This window comes from Typopeltis vanoorti, chromosome 14, assembly GCF_054136105.1.
Source record: "Typopeltis vanoorti isolate ZY-2024b chromosome 14, IOZ_Tvanoo_1.0, whole genome shotgun sequence".
In the NCBI taxonomy this organism is placed as follows: domain Eukaryota; kingdom Metazoa; phylum Arthropoda; class Arachnida; order Uropygi; family Thelyphonidae; genus Typopeltis; species Typopeltis vanoorti.
Genome location: NC_143562.1, coordinates 81911749 through 81935029, shown reverse-complemented (window position 1 = coordinate 81935029; position 23281 = coordinate 81911749). Strand labels below are relative to the sequence as shown.

General features: G+C 33.7%; 1 protein-coding gene across 1 annotated transcript in view; it reads right to left on the bottom strand.

Annotated features, from left to right (window-relative positions):
* LOC150099708 (uncharacterized) overlaps positions 1-23005 on the bottom strand; it is a 208030-nt gene extending 185025 nt beyond the window's left edge. The window contains exon 1 of the mRNA XM_090403673.1: positions 22959-23005. The gene's annotated coding sequence lies outside the window, so the exon portion shown is untranslated. The remainder of the gene's footprint in view (positions 1-22958) is intronic.
* Between the last annotated feature and the right edge of the window lie 276 nt (positions 23006-23281).

Below are 23281 nucleotides of genomic sequence, written 5' to 3'. Positions count from 1 at the left end.
TCTTCGCCAGGTGGATTCTAGTCTTTACAGCTTCCTTAGTTCGCTACTGATTTTAGTAGCACAGAAATGGATTGAAATGGAGACGCATAAGCGCCCATTTTGGTAGAATTTGGCTATTTCTTCTATCTATAATCTTCGAAAATGCATTTTGGAATACTTTGCTACATACGGATCAGTGTAAAGTCCCGATGGGGAATATTATGTTCTCATATGGTGCAAAGTGCTATTTATTCAACTTACACATCTTCAAATACCAACAGCAAAATGGATGTCAGATGTTCATATTTTTAAAATAACGGTAACAGAACAAATGTTTTTTAAAGCGACAGAAAACAGAGAATAATGGAAATTATGTATTCAAATTATTAAATTTTTATTCAAAACGGTATTGTTAATTACTTTATTTGCTTAATTTATGATGCCTTTTCGGAATCATATTTATGCTTGTTCAATTTATTTTATTTATTTATTTATTATTATTATTATTATTATTATTATTTTTTTTTTGAAAGCAAAGAACTCATTTGCTTGACTTACTCTACTATGTTGAGTATATATATGATATCTAGAGTATGGAGGTTTATTTTATTTTATTATTTATTTATTTTTTTTAGCAATATCATATAATATATATGCAATGCAAAACCGGACAATAAGAGTGGTTTATTTCTCAAATATAAAACAATCCAATGCAAAACATCTATGTAAGATTGACTTATTTTTTTCTTACCACATTCTGACCGCGTCCGATTTATTTCTCACTTCCCTCCCAAGTCTTGTAAGGGAAAGGAGACCGACTTTTTTTTTTTTTTTTTTTTTGTACGCACATATGTGAATAAAGGCCACCATTCCTGAAAGAAACTGATCTAGTAGGCTCGATAAGGACAGTAGAGAATGGAATTCCGAAAAAATATTTAAAAAATCTGAGGTAAAAATAATTTTGTCCCGAAAAGTTATTGTATATGCAGAATATAATATTTCGGTTATATTACATCCATAATCAGAGGTAATTCTCATTGATTTTATGGATTTCATATACCAAAGCATAATACTTTGACTGTGGGGAGGATTATAGTTTTCGACAGTGAAGTAATCGGAGGTAGTATAAGAATATGTCGCTTAACACACACACACACACACAAAAAAACTTTTCTCTCTTTTTTTTAATGAATATTTCTCCTATTTGTTTTTTCTACAACATTATATGAACACGTTCGTAATATTCCTTCTTTTAAAATTCACATTATTAGATAAATCTTGTTTTATGTTTCATTGATTAAAATTTATTTGTTTAAATTAATTTTTTAATTATTTATTTATTTATGTAAATTGAAGAATAGCTTTATTAAGCTATTAAATGATTAATTATTATTAATTACTGTATGAATTTTTAACGAGAGAATAATGCAAGACACAACATTTCCGAATAAAATTCTAGTAGTTTTTTTTAATGAAATAAATCAAATCATGAACACTGATTAATAATTAAATTAATATTAATAAACTGCGCATGCGATCTATAATTCAAGTTTCTCTTTAATTGTTCACAACATTTGCATTAATTTCCGATATCTATAATGTATGTATGTAGCGAAGAAATACTGTGATCTAATTGGATAGCTCGTGCAAGAATTAATACGGCAATTCATAAGCTAATATTGATCTCAAGAAACAAACTGATGTAATGTTAACATCTCTGAACTCACTCGGCAATTAAGCAAACATAACCGATGTATTTATAATCTACCATAGAGTAACCTCTGAATTCTGGTAGTAGCTGTTGTCAGTTTGTGGAATATTTTTATTTGGAAACACTAGCAGAACGCATCAATCTAATATCGCATAGTTATCTTCCAAGTTATTTATTTCGACAATATAACTTCTTTCTATTTTTAACTTATCGATGGATAGCCACAAAAATATTTCATTGAATAAATAATTATTCATACTACAGTTATCACCAAAATAACATGAAATAATTCTGAAATATGAAATAGAAAATCTATAATACTGATCGAAGCGCCATCTCAGACTTGGAACTAAAGTACAATTGTCTCCCTGAATTTTCAAGTAAGAGCTGATTTTCAAGTAGCAGTAGTAGTAATAGTTTTATGAACTTTTAAATTACTTGATTTGATACTACCGTTATCACCACGGAATAATGTGAAATAATTATGAAATACGAAATTGAAAATTTATAATATGCAGGCGCTGATCGAAACGCCATCTTACGCTTGGAACTAAAGTACAATCGTCTGTCTGAATTTTCTAGTAGTAGCTGATTTCCAAGTAGCAGTAGTAGTAATAGTTTTATCAGCTTTTAAATTAATTCATTTGGTAGGTCTCCTATTACTCCCATAATTGAATTATTATGAAGCGAGTTCATTAGTAAAATTATTAAACTGCAGGAATAAGCGAGAGTTTATGTATAATAATTAATATAAATGTCGAACATATAAATACGAATTTCTGTGTCTCATTTATAAAACTGAATATCAACCAGTATCTTTTTTTTTCTTAATTGTACAGTTAAATGAAGAAATAAAATTATAAATTGCATTTTAAAATATATTAACCCTGAAATCCTTTATCATTTCATCTGTATTTATGCATGTTCCACATTCGCTGTCTGATGTAATCTGAGAGATGCTTACGAGGCCAAAAGCATGTACAACATTTTCAGAACCACAAACTTTTTTAACAAAAACTCTCCTGAGAATAGGAAGAAAAAAATGTAGATGTGATTGTGCCATAATTTCACTGCTTAGTCAATCTACATGATTGTTCCTTCCAAGAGTCTAGAAGGTCGTTAACTTTTAATCAGCGATTAGCCAATAACCAATACTATCAACATTAACAAACGAATTTTTCCTATAAAAAACCCAACCAGATGTATTTTTTCATTTTTAGAAAAAATAACCAACTACGTTTTTTTTTTTATTTCATTTTTTTTTTTAATTTCATTTTTGCAACTGCTGGTACCATTCTAAGAGTTCGGGTAGAGAAGGGATGTGCATTCTACTAAAGAACTAATGGACTGCTTTTAAGTACTGATTCACTGCATTTTGAGGACGCACTACGCAAGATATAAACATCTGAATTTGTTCCGTTCTATAAGGAAAGGCCATGTGCTTCACTTTAACAGCTAGAACGTTAACTGCTACTTCGCGGTAGAAACCATGGCTTTCGATTTCAACCAATTGTGTTCGCGTCTGAGCAAAAGGCAATGCTGAAATGCATTTACGGATTAAAATGTTGCAACAGCTCTCTTTTTAAGTGTAATCCTCTTTACGTTTCCTCTGGAGTAAGCGTGCTAGCGATAACCAGCACAGATGCATTTCTCAAGGGGGAAATATAAACCTCAAATTGTCACCCGATTTCTGAAAACGTTTGAGCGTTTTGTATGGATAGCTACGTGCTTGCGAATCTCAAATGTAGTGATATTTATTTCGCTTCTTTAGAGAATGGGACACTTGGGTTCTAGAAGCGCATATCTACAGTAATACAGTGGATTATCCTAAACGTTATGTGTTCTGTATGCGATTCTGTCCAAATAGTAAAAAAAAAAAAAAAAAAAAAAACATTTTGTATGATTTATATTGTTATCACACACGAGTTCTTTTACGGAAGAACTATTGTTAGCTTACATGTAATTCTTTGTATATTTGATAAAAATGATGATATGATATATTTTGCTTTCCCTAAAAATGAAAACCACTGTCTTTTTAGGGCTTTACTTCTAAATATCACTTTTCATTGTTTCTTTCTATATAAAAGTGAACTTCTCTTAATTATGAAACTGGAAAAGGTGAAAACGAAAATCGAACATTACCCCCCCAACACACACACACACACACACACACACACACGCACGCACGCACGCACGCACACGTGGATTAGCCGGTCTCATGTGGTTTCTGGGACAGTGTTCTGCACTGTTCTACACGCTAGAGGCAATTGGAACTAACGACGAAGAGGAGATGAGTTGTAAAAGTTTGTAAAATGATGTTGGGTAACACTTGCTCGTGTGTTAACAGCATTAGTGGTAAGTGGAGGAACGATTAATGCTATTTCAGTGACGCAGCACATGTGGAAATACCTACAGAAAAGATATGAAGATGAAACTGATAGTCTCTGAACATTTGGCGAAGTGAGTCAGCGAAAAAGGGATCATTGATTAGCCAGACCGTCCCGTAGTCGGGATAGCAACAAGAATTTTTAGGAAGGTCCTTGTTGCATTGATCAAAATATAGAAACAGAATTTTAAGGTTGAGAGGATTTGACATTTGTACTATTTGTTAGCTTATGAGGTTTTGGAATTTGCAAGTTAGTAGCTGGATGTGTGAAAGGTAGCATCTTCAGTGGGAAAAGGATAGCAAGTTTTCAAAGGCTGAGGAAACTATTCATATTATGTGTTTATGCCTAAAAAAAAGGCTAGCCGTAAATATCAGTTTCAGCACCAAACTCTTATTTGTATTAGCTAAGATAAGGGAACTTGAAATTGGATCATTTTTACCCGGAAAAAAAAAAAAAAACAGGGCTGTGTTTTGAAAGCATTAATGATGACTGGGTTATCCTTATGCCCAATCGGAAAAGGCCTATGTTTAAGATATGAGGTTAGTCAAGTGAGAAGGCGAAATACAGTTTAATATCATCAGCAGAACTATGGACAAGGTTAGAGATTAGCAACAGAAGATGATTAATATATCGGAAAACAGATGGAAGATTACGGAGAGGCTCCTTGGGCTCTCCCATATGTTTGGATAACTAGTTTTTCGCTGGCGTTGACCAGAGAGAAAGAGAAACTGCTTATCCAAATACAGAGGCTGAAAGGTAAACATAGACCGAAAGATGGCAATTTTCTGACTGGAACTCGATGCCAAACCCGAACAAATGTTCTAAAAAAAAAAAAGAAAGAAAGAAAGAAAGAAAAAAGTGATTACCAGCGTTTGGCAATCTTGAATAATGCCTGTATTTCGGAATCGATGTTGCTATTCAACAGTAAACTTACGACAATATCATGTTTAATCATAAAAATAAAATGAATTATATTTAAGGAATTGATTATTGACGCTGTGATTATCTGTCTTTGCCTAAATGCTTTACGAGTTTTCATTTGTTGGCGAGACCCCTCCTAAACGGTTTTGGTAGTCACTGGAAAGTTTGGTAGTCACTATGATGATTTCCATTTTTCAGCAACAGAAAGTATTGAGTAATGATGCAAAATTTGGGGAGTTAGCAGGCATGTTTTAATAAAGACTTGTTTCTAATTTCACGGGGCATTTACCAAGATGTGTTTTCTCATATAACCAACTTTAATTTTTAGAAATAAATGTTGATTTTTTGGACTTCGTTTGCACAATCATCTAAAGATTGTCTTCAAGTCCCTCGGTAGTATGTGTTCAAACGATGTGAATCTGAGGAAATCTGCTTCACTTTATTTATGCTCATCTAATATGCCTTAATTTAGTTAGGAATTCAAGTGCTTTGGAACCAACGTTATTATTCAATAATGAATTTTCACGTAACCGTGCCATTATCAAATTAGGCTACAGTGAATTATCAAACTACTCAACCATGAACTACTGGGAGTAAATAGATCTCTTAGGTACATTGATATTTCGTGCTGGTGGTGGTGTTTAGTGGAAATGCACGTGTGATTCCTTCTCTTTAGTATAAACAGTGGAATGATGATATACCCATCAGACCACTTACCTGGACTTTGATTAGTACAACTGCTTGTTTGTTACGAATGGAAGTTTCGAGTTTAGTTTATTTCACAAACATATTCGGAAGTTTATTATCAGAATTTTTAGAATACGTGGTTATTATTATAAGCATATAATAATTGTTTCAACCTTATTCCTTTTAATTTATTACTTTAATATGCTTAATTGATTTAATTGGTCTGGACAGTTTTTTTGTTTCTTTGTCTGTTTGTTATTGTTATAGTATGGGATTAATGTGAGTCAATTCCTAATACTTTAATGCTTGAGTATTATTGTTTGTTAATCCTTGGATGGTTAAAACAATTACTTTTAATAGATCGGAGTATTTGTTGTTATTTTATGAGTTCCAAAGCGCTCTTTTGCGATTACATAAATTTCATTAGACACGCTGATGTCCTACATATGGCATGCATATCAAATGGCAAAGTATGAGTGTAATAGGTATATCGACGATCACTACTCCTCCACCACAAATCCGTCAGGCTCTCTCTCTCTCTCTCTCTCTCCCTTTTGCCACTGAACGTTTACAAGTAGTTAGGAACAGTTTGACATATCAAGAGTCGTAGAAGTGAACTACACTTAAATGGAAGTAAACTCTTTAAGCCAAGTATTGTACTGAGTCTTTATCTACTTTCATTACAAGAATCATAAGGGCCAAAATTGCCGTAACTCCAGTTCTGAACTGAATATTATCAGTTCACGACTTTTGTTCGATAGAAATATCCAATAGGACAGAAAAGCCAGCCAAATTTTCATGATAAATCTGTAGTGGTAAATCCAATTAATATAACAACAACACCAGCGTAGCCCTGTGGAAATTATGGTTGCTTCCATAGCGTTAGGCTACCCTAAGAAACACTGTGATACGTTCGATTTTAGATGCTGACTAGAAGAACTTTCTCTAGGAATTTCTTCAGCCGGTTCCTGAGTAAACCGATCCGTGGGACGGGAAAGTAAATTTTTTTTTTCCCCCAATGACACTCTAGTTTTTAATCCTGTACTCAACAGTCGACCGGAGAACTCACTACTCTTCATGTTTAAGACTATAAAATGGCAGCAGTTGTCTGCCAAATCGCTTTCTTTCTTGAAATCTTTGGTTCACTGATAGTTGACTATCAGCGAAGGCTGAACCTGGTTACCCACCTGTTTTGTAAATTAGGTAGGGTTTAAGGAGCTCTGTCTATTCCTTTTGAAGAATAAATGGCTTTAGAGGATTTATTTGTCTTATAGTAACAACAACAAATAGAACACTTTAAAATAACGAAAATTGCCTAAAAACACGACACTTTTCAGTTTTTTCATTTTCATTAGATACTTGCAGGTTGCATCATTCAATCGATTTCGGCCAAATTATTATTTTAATTGTCAGGAATTAAATTCTCACATAAATTCGAGAAACAGGTTAGCAGCAGCAATGACAATAATGCTAATTATTAAGAATAATGCCACTAATGTCTCCACTTCTAAATTACAACCAACCTCCTACTTCCTCAGTGTATGGCTCGCTTTTGAACGTATGCAATATTTTTTTGAGATGGCAAATAAAGATGCACACGTCTTAATTTTCTTGAATGCACTACTCATGGAAAAGCTCTATTTCTGTAATGTTTTTTGCGCATTGATTTCCTCTTAGATTAATACGCTAACAGCAACTTTCTTCAGAAACTGAATTATTTCTTTTTTATTTTTTTCTATCTAACGTTCGATCTACTAGGAACCAAAGATATGCAAAATTGGTTCTGTCAATTGGAGACTTTTTTTCGGACGTGGTTTAGAAGTGTGTTATATTAAGTTTGTTATGTTAAATATATCTTGTGGTCGAAGGTATATTTAATACAAATATCTTTGTTCTTTCTATGAATTAATTGCATATTACTTTTGTGTTATCAATTAAAAAAAAAAGGCCAAGATTGAGAAAGCCTACAACCAAGAATGCAATTCTAAATTTGTTTAGTAACCAACTCATGAATACAACCAATGTAATTCAAATAAAATCAGATTATTCCTGGAACTAGTGAATGTCGCAAAAAAAATTCATGCGTAATATTAAGCAAGATACGCAGTAAATTCACTGAATTCGTTTGCTCACTTTTAAGCTTCTGCCCATCTATTCCAATCAGATCATTAAACCGAACTGAAATGTCCTTTTGATCGCTTGTTAGTGACATGCTATTGTTATTCGTTTGTTTTTTTTCTTTTTTCTCTCAGCTCAGTAGATTTAATACTATCTAATGAGCGTGACCTTTCCTAGGAATTGAAATTAGACCCAGAAAAAAGCACCTCATCTCAAGATAGAAGCGAAGTACTGAGTTGAATTATTTATTTATTTATTTATTATTTTTTAAAAAAATTTATATTAACAAGTATATCTTACGGAGCAATAGCATTAAATATCTCGTTGCTCAGTCGGAATAACAAAGATGCATTTCTTTGGGATGTGAACAGTAATATTTTAAGGAACTGAATGAGAACTAATGTTTGTATTTCAGTTGGATTCGTAATTACGATGTCTGGAGATTAAAAGAAAGTTAATAAGAAGTTAGGGGATTATTAGCTTTCAGAGCAGCAACGAAACTGCTATTAGAGTATTGTAAATGCCAAATAGCACTCGTTATATTTTCTTTGTTGTCGTTTCTTTTCTTTTTTTAGTTGCGTTTTGCAAAATACTTTTAAGCGTCTATCAGCCATTTTGTCCTTCCACCAGTATGTACGTAATTATTCCGGAACTTCGGCAGAAGGAATTTTTTTACTGAAATTTGGTATTTGGAATTTTTGTTCAAATTACATTATTTGTAGGGGCACGAAGGGGAAAATGGGGAGAAATTCTACGTATTTGCAGTAACTTCATTCCTGCTGGATGAAACTGAATGTGTCGCTTTCTGTACGGGCTTGTGGAAGTTGATGAAATTGGCTATTAAAAATCGTAATTAAAATTTGTCAACTTATTTCAGTCTCTGCTTGAAACACATCGCTCGTTGTGGAAATTAAGAAAAATAAAATTAATATTTAGAATATATAAGTTCAAAATAGGTTGAATTAATAAAAGATGTCATAACTTTCTTTCATACACTTGTGTTTTTTTACAAAAATATGTAAAACTATGTAAAAAAATTACAAAAGAAATACTCGAGAAACTTTGAATAACATAACTTTATCGCAGACATAATTGATAGTTTTCCGAAAACAACGAAAATATCAATCGAAAATTTTACTGTGAATATTTTCAACCTGTTTTGTGACTATGGCAAGTGCATTATACCCGTTGCGCTTTTTTTTTTTTTTTTTTGGTTAGTTTGTTTTACGGATGAAAAACCCCAGTTTCCGAGATGGGAGAGAAAATCCCTCCCATCTCTGTATGAGACAGACTAATTCACCTTCAGTCAGGGCCGAATCAATACCTTCTTGGGCCCGGGGGGGGGAGGAATGTGAGGGCCCCCTATCACATTACCTAATGTTCAGTAATAACAATAATAATAATAAATACTCATCGATTTTGAAGTTCCAAGTAATTCTATTGGTGGATGTGAAGGCGATATTCAAAACAAAAATAACACAACAATTCACTTCTTTCCACTCACACGCTTCCCCATAGCAAAACTAACATTATAAGGTGACCTTTCTACATTTTGATGTGGCAAAATCATGTATTAGGTCATCAAAGTTAATATTTTGTAAAATCTCATGTTCAATGCTCATTAAACTTTGGTGGTTGTTAATTTAGTAGTGGGTTTATTAATTAATTTCGTTTGTGGTCCAAGACTGCTTGTTAAAAGATGTTTTTTAGTATAACTTCATTTTTATTGAGAAACACATTGAACTAATAATAATATGTTTTTCTTTCTTCTTCCCCCCCCCCCCCCCCGCTGTACTGAACTATTTTATTGGTAAACAATGCAAAATAATAATCAGTTCTTCTTGGCTTGACATTTGCTATTTCGGATTACTATTAGAATTCGACGAGTGTACCAATTTTAACAACAAAATTTAAAAAAAAATGTCTACAATATATATATCAAACTTGCTCTGAATTAAAGAGATTGTGATAATGAAATTGGTTTCTATACAAGAATGCAATTGCAAACTCTCCCCTCCCCCATGATTGTCTACGATCTTTATCTTACTTGTTACTGCTATTACTAAGAAAGAAATCGGATTTCTGTGGTAACAATGTCCTCAATTAAAATAATATGTCAGAAAATGTTGAATGCACTATACGATTTAGTCCCAGTAACCTTTTTTAAAAATGAAATATTGATGGTGGGGGGGCAATGCAACTGTTCTCTTAGAAAGAAGCTGAGTATCTGTCCTAATTATAACAGAATTGATAGAAAATATCGATTGGCCCACTCTTTTTCTTTTTCTTTTTCTTCCTGATTCAGATACTGTATAATTGAATATTTTGCGAATTATCTTGCATGTTCCTCCAGATATGCTTATCTTTTTCTCTTTCCCAAGATGTGCGTGACTTATTAAGACTGTGTGCGTTTTGCTAGTCCATGCCACTGATAGAACCCACGCTACTAAATTTATTATTGCCGTATCGTTTGCCCGTGTAGACAATCGACTTAAAAGATCACTAACTGAGGATTACAATATCAGTCAAAATTAAGGAAGTGAAATGGAGACGGCATATTATTACTATCTTTTGATTCTGTATATTCTTCAAGCCGTACTAAGGAATCACATATTAAAATAATTATTTTTGTATAATTATAATGAACTTATTGTATCAATAGTGATTAGTCTACATAAAAAACGGTGGGAGGGAAGTGGAGAAACTTTTCTTTTTTTTTTTTTTTTTTAGTGTATTTCTTTAAGCCCTTGTGCATCTTCCCCCTCCTCTGTCGAGAACTGATTGAGTTATTTTTCTGATTACTTTTCAAAGCGAAGTTTTGGAATTCTTCCAGCTAAAACGAAGAAAACAATACCCGTGTTTAATGTTGTACTACATCAATACGTATCTCCAAATATTTCTTTAATTCTGATAATGATTGAATCCAAGATCATAAAAGTAATGTTTTTTTAATCGATAAAGGCTTAGCATTCGTTGATTATACTAAATTATGCTTGAAATTCAATAATTCAATTTTATTAAGCTTAAAAGCTAAATAGTACAGTAGCAACCGATCAATCTCTCGAGATGTGCAAAAGACCAAACGAAAGTTTCAGCAAACATGACAATAATGAATATTACACCATAAATTACGTTTTTGCTTCAGTAATGATCATATTAGCACTATTCTTAACATGTTTAAATAACTGACAAAAAAAAGGCAATTTTCAAAGCATATTGGAAGCACGTTTTTACTAGGCGATTAAGGTCAGTAATAAATATTTAAATAGATTGCAAAGCGACAGTAATTTGCGACATTCGCAATCGTGACCGTTCAGATACATTCCTTTTATTGCTATCCGGAAAGCTTCAATGCAAATCGTTAATTGGCTACTGTCTGTATTATGCGAACTCATCTCAAGTGATTGATTCCAAATGCGAAACTGTCAAAGCTCAGGAGAATTCTAGTGATGTATAGCAGTAATTTTACATGCGAAACTGATAGCATTTATCCACAGCAATGAGAGAAACAGCACTTTCGGCTCATTCCGAAAGGAAATTAGCATGAGAAAATCTGCTTATTACAGAATAGCTAGAAACTTATCTGGAATTCGCGAATCTTCTTCATTCTAATTAAGCGATCAGCAATCTCGCCGTATGTATTCAAGGAGTACACTTGACCCTTTACGTCTGAACTCCGAGTCGTATTATGCGATTCTCGACTAGATGGAAAGATGGAATTAAAATATGAAATTAAAGCTATTCAGAGACCTGCGTTTCATGCGTAGACAGTTGAATTCGCACGAACACGCTGCTTTTAAAGGTTACTTCAAAACTCTACACCTTTTCGTCATTTGTGTCGACCTCATTAACAGCTCTCGTTATTCTCCGCCATCATCACACATGAAGGAAGCAAAGTTTCGCATTCGTCAAGACAGTTTTCATAAGCTGTTTCCTTATTAGCAAAGCTGATTAATTGGAAAGGCGTTTTAAGAAGGGAATTTATTCAACTGTCGAATGGATTTATGGAAGAAATTAATTGCCTTTTAATAATGTTTTATAGTTTTGCATTCGATCTTTGTAAATGAAACCCGAAGTTGTTTATAATTAAATTCGTATTCGAGTGGGTAGGTGTGCGTGTGTGTGCACGCCCGCGCTTAGATCGCAGAAGTGGTTTTACTTTTGAGAAGTGAAACCTCTTCAATCTTTGATCGGCTTTATCAACTTCGATTGAAAAGTTCTGTACTTTTGATGATGCCATGGAAGGTTGGTAAGCCAATTTGTCCATGTCGAAATTCTTATTATTTTTCTTTAAATTGAAGATATCAATTAGAATGATTTAGTTAAGTATAAATTCAGATCATTCTCTGATTCGTTAGGAATGGATTATATTTCTATGGCATCATTTTAGATTCGTGATATATGAAAGGAAACGAAGTCCTTATTTTTTTTTTTTTTCTACTGAAAAAAACACAGTATCATACCAATGCAGAATGAACTTGACATTAAATCACGCACCCTGGACAGATTGCTTTACAAAATCTTTCCAAGGCTGTTTATTTGTGTCCTTCAACCTAATGGTAGGGTAACAGCTTTACTAGGGAATAATGATAATAAAAAAAGGCGGTTTCCCGTTTCCTTCCTAGCCCGTATAAGTATTTTTGTTTGTAGTATGTGTGTTCCCTGGGCTAGTTTGCCTGTTTTGAGGGACGAAGAATCTGAGTGTCAGGGAGAAAAAAACCTTCTACTGTCTTATGAGACTGGCTAACTCACCTCTGATTCAAATTCCCCGATAAATATTCTCTTCTTTTTTTCAGATCGGATTCGATCCTAGATCTTTCCTGAAGGGCTACGTCAAAACCAACTCATCGATGGTTGCTATTAGTGTTCTAATATTCCATCTAATTCAGTAATTCTTAACCTTCTAAAAAATTGACAAATGCCTTTTAGCAAAAAAAAAAAAAAGGAAATTTGTAAATTAATACCAAAACATATTTTATTTACCCCCCCCCCCAAAAAAAAACAAGTGTATATGTTTATTAATTGAAATGTCATTGTTAAAACGGTCTACAGAAAATTTAGTGCGAAACTTGTATTTCTTTTGATTCTCCAGTACCACTTAATTTTATCAATACAGAGAGGGTCATGGAACCGTAGCAACTTACTTCCCAACGATAATCGATTTTATTTTATTTTTTCTTGTTTTTTAGATGCAATTGAAGAGCGTCCTTAAACCAATTGAAGATTGATTTATTGGTTTATGGAAAGCAGTTTGCAACGGTAAAACTTTCGTTTTATTTTAAGAGGTTTGGCTTAATTGAAGTGCATTGGACTTCGTAGTAAGTAGCCTGAATTGCATCATTATTATTTTGATTAAACCGTACAAACAGGTGCCAATTTTAAAACATCAGAGAGTAGAGTTGAAAAAAAAAAAAAAAAAAAAAAAGACTTTAACAAAGATTTTAACCAAGAAATAAAAAAAAGAAAAGAAAAGGAAGTGAACATACGGATTCGGTTGCAGAATTTAAAAATGAAGGTATGAGAAGTAGGCATATTATTGAAATTAAAATTTATTAAATAAAAAAAAAATATTCAACTTTAAGGTACTGGAAGGAGATACTGAAAAGCAAGTAAACACAAATAAATAAATAAATAAACAAAGAGATAAATAATAAATACATAAATATGAATAATAAATTATTAAAGTACAGGGCTGAAAAGCTTCAATTTGGGAATAATAAGAAACTAAAATGGAGGATATTATGAATCCATCCATATTTTATAGCCAAAATAGAAAAAAATTTAAATTTGCTATAAAATATGAATGAACCCATAATATCCTTTATTTTAAACTATTAATAATAAGTTATTTGTAGTAAAACTGACTGGGTTGATACCCAGGTGGAAATTAAGATTTAAATAGACCGATACTATTAGCATTGCCTTAGAAAACTGAAATATAAATACCGTTCAATATTAGAGACCTGATATCCAGTAGATTAATTTGGAAGAAAATTGTTCATAGGAAATTAATAATGAAACTTAATTATCTTGTAGTGTCACCGTATCCTCGGCATCCCATGAGGGTACATGCCAGGAAGTGATAATGATGATTAAACTGCACTTCCCCCCATAGTGTGGTGTCGTCTGTTCGCCGTGATTAAACATAGGGTAAATTTAGTTATGGTAGTATGATCTCAGAAAGTTGAATACATTTTTATTCTGAAAGAGGAAGTTACAGATATAAAAAAAAATTTAGAACAACTAATGTAATTGTTTACGTTTATGCAATCAATGAATTGATATGCGTATTAATTGCGAGGTTACTACGCATGCTCACCACAGCACTGGTCAACGGTAAACATGTGACTGCAATCTTTGCACAGGCGCATAACGAATGTTGTGTAGATCGCAAGCATATATCTTAGTAAGCGGTTATATATTTCTTTCTTTCTGTTTGTTTCGAATTCCGTATGATACCAATTCCAATTTCTTAATTAATATTATTATAATAAAGATTATTTCGTTGTTTTCAAACACGCAGTTAATTTCGTATTTCTGTCTCTGAATTTTTTACGCTATGCCGGCAAAGGTTGGTCGATTGGTAGAGACTCTGCTACTAATGGCTCAGTTAACACTTTCATTGCCAAGCTGAAAATTGGAATTTCGTGTGGTGGCCAAATTTTTTTTTTTTTTTTATTTAGTTAGCGACGGCCACGCGATAACACGTGATCGTCCGTTTGGTGAGAACTCGCATCGCGCGATATCGCGTGATTGGCAATGAACGTGTTAAGTAAGTTTGAGCGCAGTTGGAAGACGATCAATCGTTCGATGCTGTTGGCACACTCTCCCTCGATGAGTCTTTGGACTCCCTGGAGGTGTCTAATAATAATAATAATAATAATAATAATAATAATAATAATAATAATAATAATAATAATAATAAAGACTGGCAGAGACAAGACAAATATGAGGATTCCGAACTTACAATATTGATAAAATCTGTTTGTAAAATATTTCAATTAGTTTTCAAAAAATTATTCTTTATTTACCAAAACAAATTACTTTACCAACATTTACACCAAAAAAAAAAAAAAATGCATTAGTTGGCTGTTCGTAATTTTTTTTTCCCAACATTTTTAAACTACGAAACTTAAGCCATCAGTCTGGGAACCTTCAGATCTCTTACTTGGTCGCCAGTTCAATATACACCAAATAAAAAAAGTGTGCAGCATTAAAAAGAAATAATTTTTCAACACCTAAAATCGATTAAACCATTATCTATACTTCAAGTCTACCAGGAAGCGAAAAGCTACGAGAAACTCTGCGAGTTAATTAGCAGCTAATGATCCAAGTCGGAAATGTGCTTGCATCTGCGCACAATCTTTAATTAAAAATATTCTAAGATGATTTTTGTATTAATCTCATTACATACTTGGACTTCATCCAAATTTTATGTGTGGTTGCCAAAATAAATAATTAAGCACGGAAATATAATTAGTAATCTGGTTCATTTTTTTAATTTTTTAAGAATATTTAAAAAAAAAATCAGAGCCATCTTCTGTTTCTTAATACTAACTTTTGTATGAGTGCTAAAAGTATAACTTTTCTATCACTTCTCCCTAAATATAAGAAACTTTTGTTCAGCATTTCCTCAATATCGAATTCTTCATTGCATGAAGTTGTTTGCTTCTTGACTTGCTTCTTCCTAAGCTTTAATTGTAGATCACTCAACTATCTGCCGTACTAATTGTGTTTCAAGTCCTACATATTTCCACATATTATAAAATCTTCTAAGCTGAGTTTAGTGCCAATTGGAAAGCAACTAAATATTTCTGTTATTACTGAAAATAGGACAGTTAATTAAACTTGTAATCAAAGTTTGCAGGATCTTTATATAACACATCGTATCACAGAAATGGTATTTTAGTAAAGTCGAAATGCGCTTAGTCCAGACCAGGGATGGCCAACCTATGGTGCATGCACCCAAAGGGCGCATTGGACTCCAATGATAATAATAAAAAAACATTAAGCCTATTTATACGAAAAGTATTAACCAAAAACCGATTTGTAGAAAAAAGCTAAAACTTAATAATTATTTTTACGGATTTTATTGTTTCGTACACATCTTTTGCACATTCACTTGTTTGATCCTCAGGCGCCATGCATTAGCAACGGCGGTGCGTCGCAGGTTTTTGTCAGTCAGCTTACAATTGATATTCGTGCGCTACCGAGTTGTGCTTTGTTCATCCTTTGTGAACATTTGCAGTTTCGTACTTTTTACAAAATTAAGCCTTGTTTTTGCATTCAGTTACCCATCAAAAGAAAACGAGCAAAAAGGAAAACAGAAGAGGATAGTAAGCATAAATTTAATGAATATTAAAGATCTCTATATTAACATATTTTTACAGGGAGTTTTAAGGGCTCAATAGTTGTATGGCGCATTTGAACTCGTACGTGAAAAAATTGGCTCATGGAACCTAAAAGATTCACCACCCGTGGTCTAGACCAGGCGTGGCCAACTTCATTCTATACGAGGGCCAATATATAATGAGTGGTAGCGTCACGGGCCGCACACTTTTAAGACAGAACTTAAATAAAAATAAACTCTGCGTTTTTTTCAAGGAAATAGTTATATGTATTGAATTACTAGATTTGTTAAACAATTTTAATACTGAGAGAACAATAACAATGGGAGAAATACTTGATTGATTTAAATATAAGTTGTTAAATTAAAATTTAATTACATATTTCTGTTGTTGTTTTTTTACATGTAACACAACTTAATGAGGGGCGTTCATGTGCGGCAACAAGTTCATCAAAGTCGCTTTTCGACGATGGTGTTGGTTTAGTAAAAGTAGATTTCTGAGCACCAACCTTTCTCTTCAAATTACGTTATTTTATTTATTTTATTTTTTTATTAAAGCACTGCCGGATGCATTTTAATACGATTTCGTTCCCTATGTTTCACATTCACAAGATCTCCACTTTTGTATTATTTAGCCATTGGAGCAAAGTCCGAAAACATAGTTGTTGATTTTTTTTCCCTCCTGTAACACAGGCATGCGATTTGAGCTTTGATTTCATTTCTGTATTTCTAATTTGTGGTGTAAAGAATGCTTCTCATTCCCTTTGGGGAATGAAAAAGGCGTCAGAAGAATTTTTAATAGATATGATAATATCAAAATAAGAACTCCTTTATTGAATATTATGTCTGAAATAAATAGTTCATGTTACAGTTTCAAGATTTTTTTAAAAAAAATAATAATTTAATTATTATTTAACGATATTTCACATTGAATCATTTAAAGAAAATACTTTATTTACGTGCAGAATGAATGTTAATAACAACTTAACTTCACACATAAAGGAATAAGAATCGAAATTATTCATTTATTTGGTCTTTCCCTAATCGCCATGTTTCATCAATAGCGTACATCGCTTCACCAACCCAAAGTTATAAGTCGTACGAAGAATTCCGTGGGAAATGATTGCTTTGATTTTACGTTTTCTCGGACACGCCGTAATGAGCTTTTCACATCACTTCAAAAGCATTAAGAGCAGCGGCAGCAAAGCATAAAATTGATGTATATGGAACATAAATGATACATATGACTAACGAAGAACTATATCTCGGATCGTTCCAAGTGGCAGATCGCTAATTATGTTAATTAATTAAGTTAGTTTCATTTAATATTGTGTAGCCTTCTGTGTGTATGCTAATTGGAAGTCCTTTCTTCTATGGAGGGAGTTCTTCACATGGGATTTAATTATCAACTAGGCAAGCAGAATCCTTTATCAAAGTGTCTGAGATTTAAATAAAAAACAAATTGAGTGGAAATTTCGTGCATTACAGCACCTTGTTTTTGAATTTAAATAGCGAGGAGATTCTTTTTAATGAATGCGTTAGTATTAACTCAAAGGATTCTCATTTAAATATTGATGAACAGGGATTCTACATTTTTTAATTAAATTTGGAACTGCATCATTTTCTTCAGACAGCTATTGTTAAGGTTCATTAAATGTGCGGCAATATGAAATATTCATAACTAAGCTATTAACTTCAAAATTTTACCTTGTAATATCGCTCAAGAAACTGCCTTCAATTATATTGATACCAGTTGGAAATTGGTATATTTCGTTGAAACTAAGTCAAAACTTAATTGCTAATGTTTAAGGAGTACTTTGGGCGAATTTAAGTAATACATATGAGGATATTAAAGATCCATCATCTTTTTATAACTGAATGGAATGAAACTTGAAAACGTTAGAAAATTTTGAACAAAGTTTCCGAGAATTTCCGTATAGGAATTATCTCGATATGTATTTCAATTAAAAACCAGGAACCTTTATATTTATTTTCCTTTTTTTAAGTGCTCTACTTGTTTCTATAGCAGAAACCGGCAAAGAAGATAAAATTCTATTCAAGACGAAAGAATTCAAGTAAGTTGTCCTTAAGTCCTTAAACGGACTGGCTAGATGGGCGAAGCAAGAATGCTTTTCATATTCCCCGTTATCTGAAGAGGACAGTGAAGGATAGGGTGTTATTGAGCTATATAAAGCTCTGATCATGTCATCCATTACCCTCCCAGGATGCCCATTTTAGTCGCCTCGTACGACATGCATGAGCTACAATGGGGATGATACGTAAGTAAAGCCCTGTGTAAAAATTAGAACGATCCCTAGACCACTCATAGTGGCCGCAAGATCGTCCAACTCAGCGTTGGTTCCACTCAGTGACCCCCCCCCTCCACACCGAGCAGAACCTCTCAAATTCCAGGGAGAAGCATCCACCGATAAAGCCCCTCACGGGCCACGCCGGAGAACTCCCTCCCCAGAGACTCAAAATGCTCTCTCAGGGCATTCCCCCGAAATCCAACCCCCCCTCACCGGGAGCAAAATTTCGGAAGAAACCTGAGAGAGCGAACTCTCGAAACTCAGCGGTCATTTTAGTCGCCTTTTACGACACGCATAGGTTACGTCAGCGCTATTCTTATCCCAGCTACCACATGGGAAATAATCTTCAAGTAAGTTGCCCAATTTCGCTATTCTTATTTTTTTTTATGTTATAAATTTATACTTAAAAAATTAAAAAATATAAACATAAATGGATGGAACGCGTTCAAAGAATGAAAACAGAAAGATTACCAAAACAAGCGTTAAAGTACAAGCCATTAGGAAAAAGAAAACCAGGACGTCCTCTTAAATGATTCAACGATGACTTCTAAGGCCAGAACAGGCCATGCTAGGCCTAAATCCTTGATGAAGAACGTTACTGGTTTGATGGGTGAAGCATATATGCTTTCATATTCCCCTTTGTCTGAGAGGGAAGTTCTTTGAGTGGAGAGTTATTGAGCTTTAAGCTCGCCCTGAATGCGAAGTGAAATTAGCTATGTTCAGCTGAGCATAGAATTGGGTATTTTGTCTTTTGTATTTGCAGAATTCTGCTTCATTGTAATCTGAAGCTTGCCTGATCAGGGGGTTTGGATGATTGCTTGTCTTGGCCAAGAACTTTTCTGCTAGGTCATGAAGGATGTGATGTAGGGAATGTTGAGTTTTCTGTGAATCTGAGAGTTTCTAATGAACCATGGGGCGTCCAGGATCATTCTCAGGCATTTGCTCTGTATCTTCTGCAGTTTAAAAATATTTGTATGCGAGGTGTGGCTCCATGCAGGAGATGCGTAAGTGATGACTGGGCGTATTACCATCTTGTACATGAGAAGCTTGTTCAGGGTATCCAGTTTGCTTCTTCTGTTGATCATGGGGTAGAGTTGTGCGATTACTTTCGATGTCTTGGAATTCACGTGTTTTATGTGATTGGTGAACTGAAGTTTTTTGTCAAGCATCACACCGAGATATTTTACTTCGCTCTACCATGGAATCTTGACTCCTAGCAGGTGTATGTCTTCATTGGTCGGAAATTTCTTCTTAGAGAACAGTATGGCTGAACTCTTCAGTGGGTTTGCTTGTATCCTCCAGTCCATCAGCCATTTCTCCAATATATGGATATTGTTTTGAAGTCTACTGATAGCTAGTTTGGGGCTGCGAGAACTTGCTAATAAAGCAGTATCATCAGCATACAACGCAGTGATTGTTGAATTAGGATTTTTAGGGATATCAGCTATGTAGATAGAAAATAGCAGGGGGGGCCAGAAGTGAGCCCTGTGGTCCCCCTGCCAAGATTTTGCGTCCGGTTGAAAGAGTTTCATTTATTTTGACTTGTATGAATCTGTCTTTCAGATAAGAGTTAATTATTTTTACAAGGTTAATTGGCACATTGTATTTGATGAGTTTATAGAGAAGACCCTGATGCCACACCTTGCCGAAAGCCTTTGCAGCATTTATAAAGACTGCAGCTGTGTGGAGGTTCCAGCTGAAACCTTTTGTAATGTGTTCCACCAGTCGGTGTATTTGTTGAGTAGTACTGTGATTTTTTCTGAAACCGAACTGCTCGTCCGGAATAATTCCTAGCTTATCAGTTGCTGTTTGAAGCTTTGTAAGGATGACTTTTTCTGCCTCCTTTCCAAGGCTGAGTAGAAGACTGATAGGTCTGTAGCTTTCGGGGAGTTGAGAGTTCTTTCCAATCTTTTTGATTGGCATGATGTCTGCCGTTTTCCAACTTATAGGAAAATGCTTGAGTCTGAGGATGGCATTGATTATGTTGACTAGCTGGACAATGGCTCTTCTGAGGAGTAGTTTGATTATTCTGTTCGAGATGCCATCTGGGCCTGGGGCCTTGTTGTTGTTCAGATGGGTTATGATGTTTATAACTTCTGCTGGAGAGGTGGGTGTGATGAGTTCTGAGTTTTCCTTTTGTTGTTGTAACACCTGCTTGACTCGGCGGTGAATCTTGTAGATAAGATTGATATTCAGGTTTTCGTTAGAGGGATTAAATTGAATTTCCAAGTTGTCAGCTAGAGCTTCTGCTTTTTTACTATCAGTGTGGGCTACTCCCTTGTTAATCTGAATTGGAGGTATAACTTGCCTTTTGGTGCGGAGGGCTTTCAAGAATTTCCAGATGGATCTGTCCTCTGCGTTTAAGTTCGACAGATTAGTTTCCCAATCATGGTTTCGATGTTTTTGCTGGGCCTCACGAACTTGTTTGTTTAAATTATTCAGAGTTGTTTTGTCTTGAGGAGTTCTTGTATTATGGTACCTCTTTCTGGCTTTGTTTTTTAACCTGATTAGGTCCATAATTTCTTCAGGGATCCGGCCGCTAGGGTGAAAGACTGTGGTTTTCATGACCGATGTTATTGCTTTTTTGATTTGACTGGTTAAGTTGTTTACAGCAAGGTCTATCTCCTCTTTATTGTGAATAATAGGGATTTACAATGTGGTAGGGTTGTAAATCTGATAATATTTACAATATTATCAGATTTACAATCTGATAATATTTCGAATCTTTCATGTTTCATTTTATTTCACTACAAAAAATTGACGTATTTTAAAATAATTTTAATGTGGTCATTATGTATTTCTTAGTGTGCCAATCATAGCACGAAAAAAAAAAAAAAAAAACGAGGAAATTTAGACTGATATTTATCAAGCTTTTTTCCCCTGAATAATCCAGAATAAAACAGAAAATTTTCAATTAAGTTAAAGAAAAAAATTATAATCCTATTTTCATAAAAACGAGACGGAACTCTAGTTGCGATTTAGTCTTAGATTTTTTATTTTTATTTTTATTTTTTTGTTGTTTTAATTTAAGTAAGTTAAGCAGCTCTTATTACAATGCGTATATCAGGTGTTACTTTGTCTTTTAAATTAACGTAAAAACTATTTTACCAATTTTTCGCTTAACAATTTTTTTTTTTCTAAATAAGCCTTATTCCATATATCGAAGGTTGATTTGCTGCTATGTCAATGATAGCACATTGTATATAATAAACGAAAGGGGAAAAATAAATAAAAGTGAGAACTTTTCGACTTTTGCGTTGGCCGAAGAGAATTAACAATAGCGTATTCGTCATGGTCGCTGCATTCTAAACGATTTAAAACGCTACCAAAGTTATATGATATGTATGGACGCACGCGTTTGTTCCCAGAGCTAGAATAGCGTCAAAAAATTGTTCTTAATACCCTCAAAGTCTTCCTTGAGATGAAAAGATGTTGCAGCGCGTCTGCTGTCCCTATACACTATTCAGTTTTTATCAGTTTCGCTAGATGGCTGAAGGCTAAAGAAATATATATGTGACGCTACACTCGCCCAGTTCCCTGTAGAATGACAAGTTATATTGAAGCTGCTGTTGTTCCAAGAGGGAAGCTTCTACCATTCACTGCCGTGCATGATAAAGATAGCACCATGAAGAGAAAACATGTCACATCTGAATGCAAAACTCACAAACGTTTCTCTAAAAGAACTTATCAATAGCAGTTGGAGTGACAGTTACGTGTGGCAAAGCATCGAAAGGGTGTTGTAGCCGTGGTGGAAGTAGATATTTTCCCCTTGTGTCATTTCATCAGACGTTTGCTTTTGCAATGAGAAGATACCTTCGCGTGTATTCAGCATAGTTTTGGATACTTTATTGGAAAAAGTTTTAATATTACAAACAATAGCGATAAGAATGTCTTACGTAGCGAAGGACGGTACGTTACTTGAAATCTTTTAAGTCTTTCCGTATATTGAAATATGAAAAACTTTTTTTTTTTTTCCAAGCACATAAAGTACATTTTTAAATTAAGCAGTTTATCATTGTTATTAAGAATAAACTATTTTTATGTCTGAGTTGAAGTTTGGTTTTTATTTTAATATCCAGAAAGTTAAATCGAGATAAAAGCTAAACTATATTTCAAGTTTTACGTTTAGTTCGTTTGATTAAATTATTTTATTTGGCATTTTACAAAGATCCGCTGTGTGCAACCGGCTATCGTTTGTTAATATGTGTTACTTTTCTGTTGGCATTATGCCAAGCATTGAATATACAACGCACAGAACGTTTGCAAAACGGTTCATTTGGCGCGAAAATTTTTCGTCTGCTGAAAATTTCCCTTTTTATTCTATTGAATGTGAAATTTATGTGCTTAGATTCAAAGGTTATGCGAAGAACGATCCCTATTTGTGAATTCGTAAATATATTATAGTACAATAAGTCGAAAAGCTGTTTTTTTCTCAAATTTTATATTCACAATTACAGTTGTTTCTAAAATAAATATAAAATAAATAAATTCTATAGCACCTTTTTGATTCCTTGATTCGGCAGAGGGCTCCTTTTAGCCCAAACATTTTTTTGAAATTGATAGACAATTGTTCTTCGCCTCTCACCGTCACTGAAGTTTGAACGCATTACCTCAAAGACTTGCTGGATATTCCTAGTTTTAATTATCATTTATTTGTTTATTACGAAATATGTTTTGACTCTAATGCATAGCAAGATTATAATGTATAACTAAAAAATAAACACACGAAATAAAACAGATCACGTGATCAAACAGAAACAGTACTGAGATTGACACGCTCTAGCGATGTTCCTTCTATGATGGTTATGTACACGCACTGACT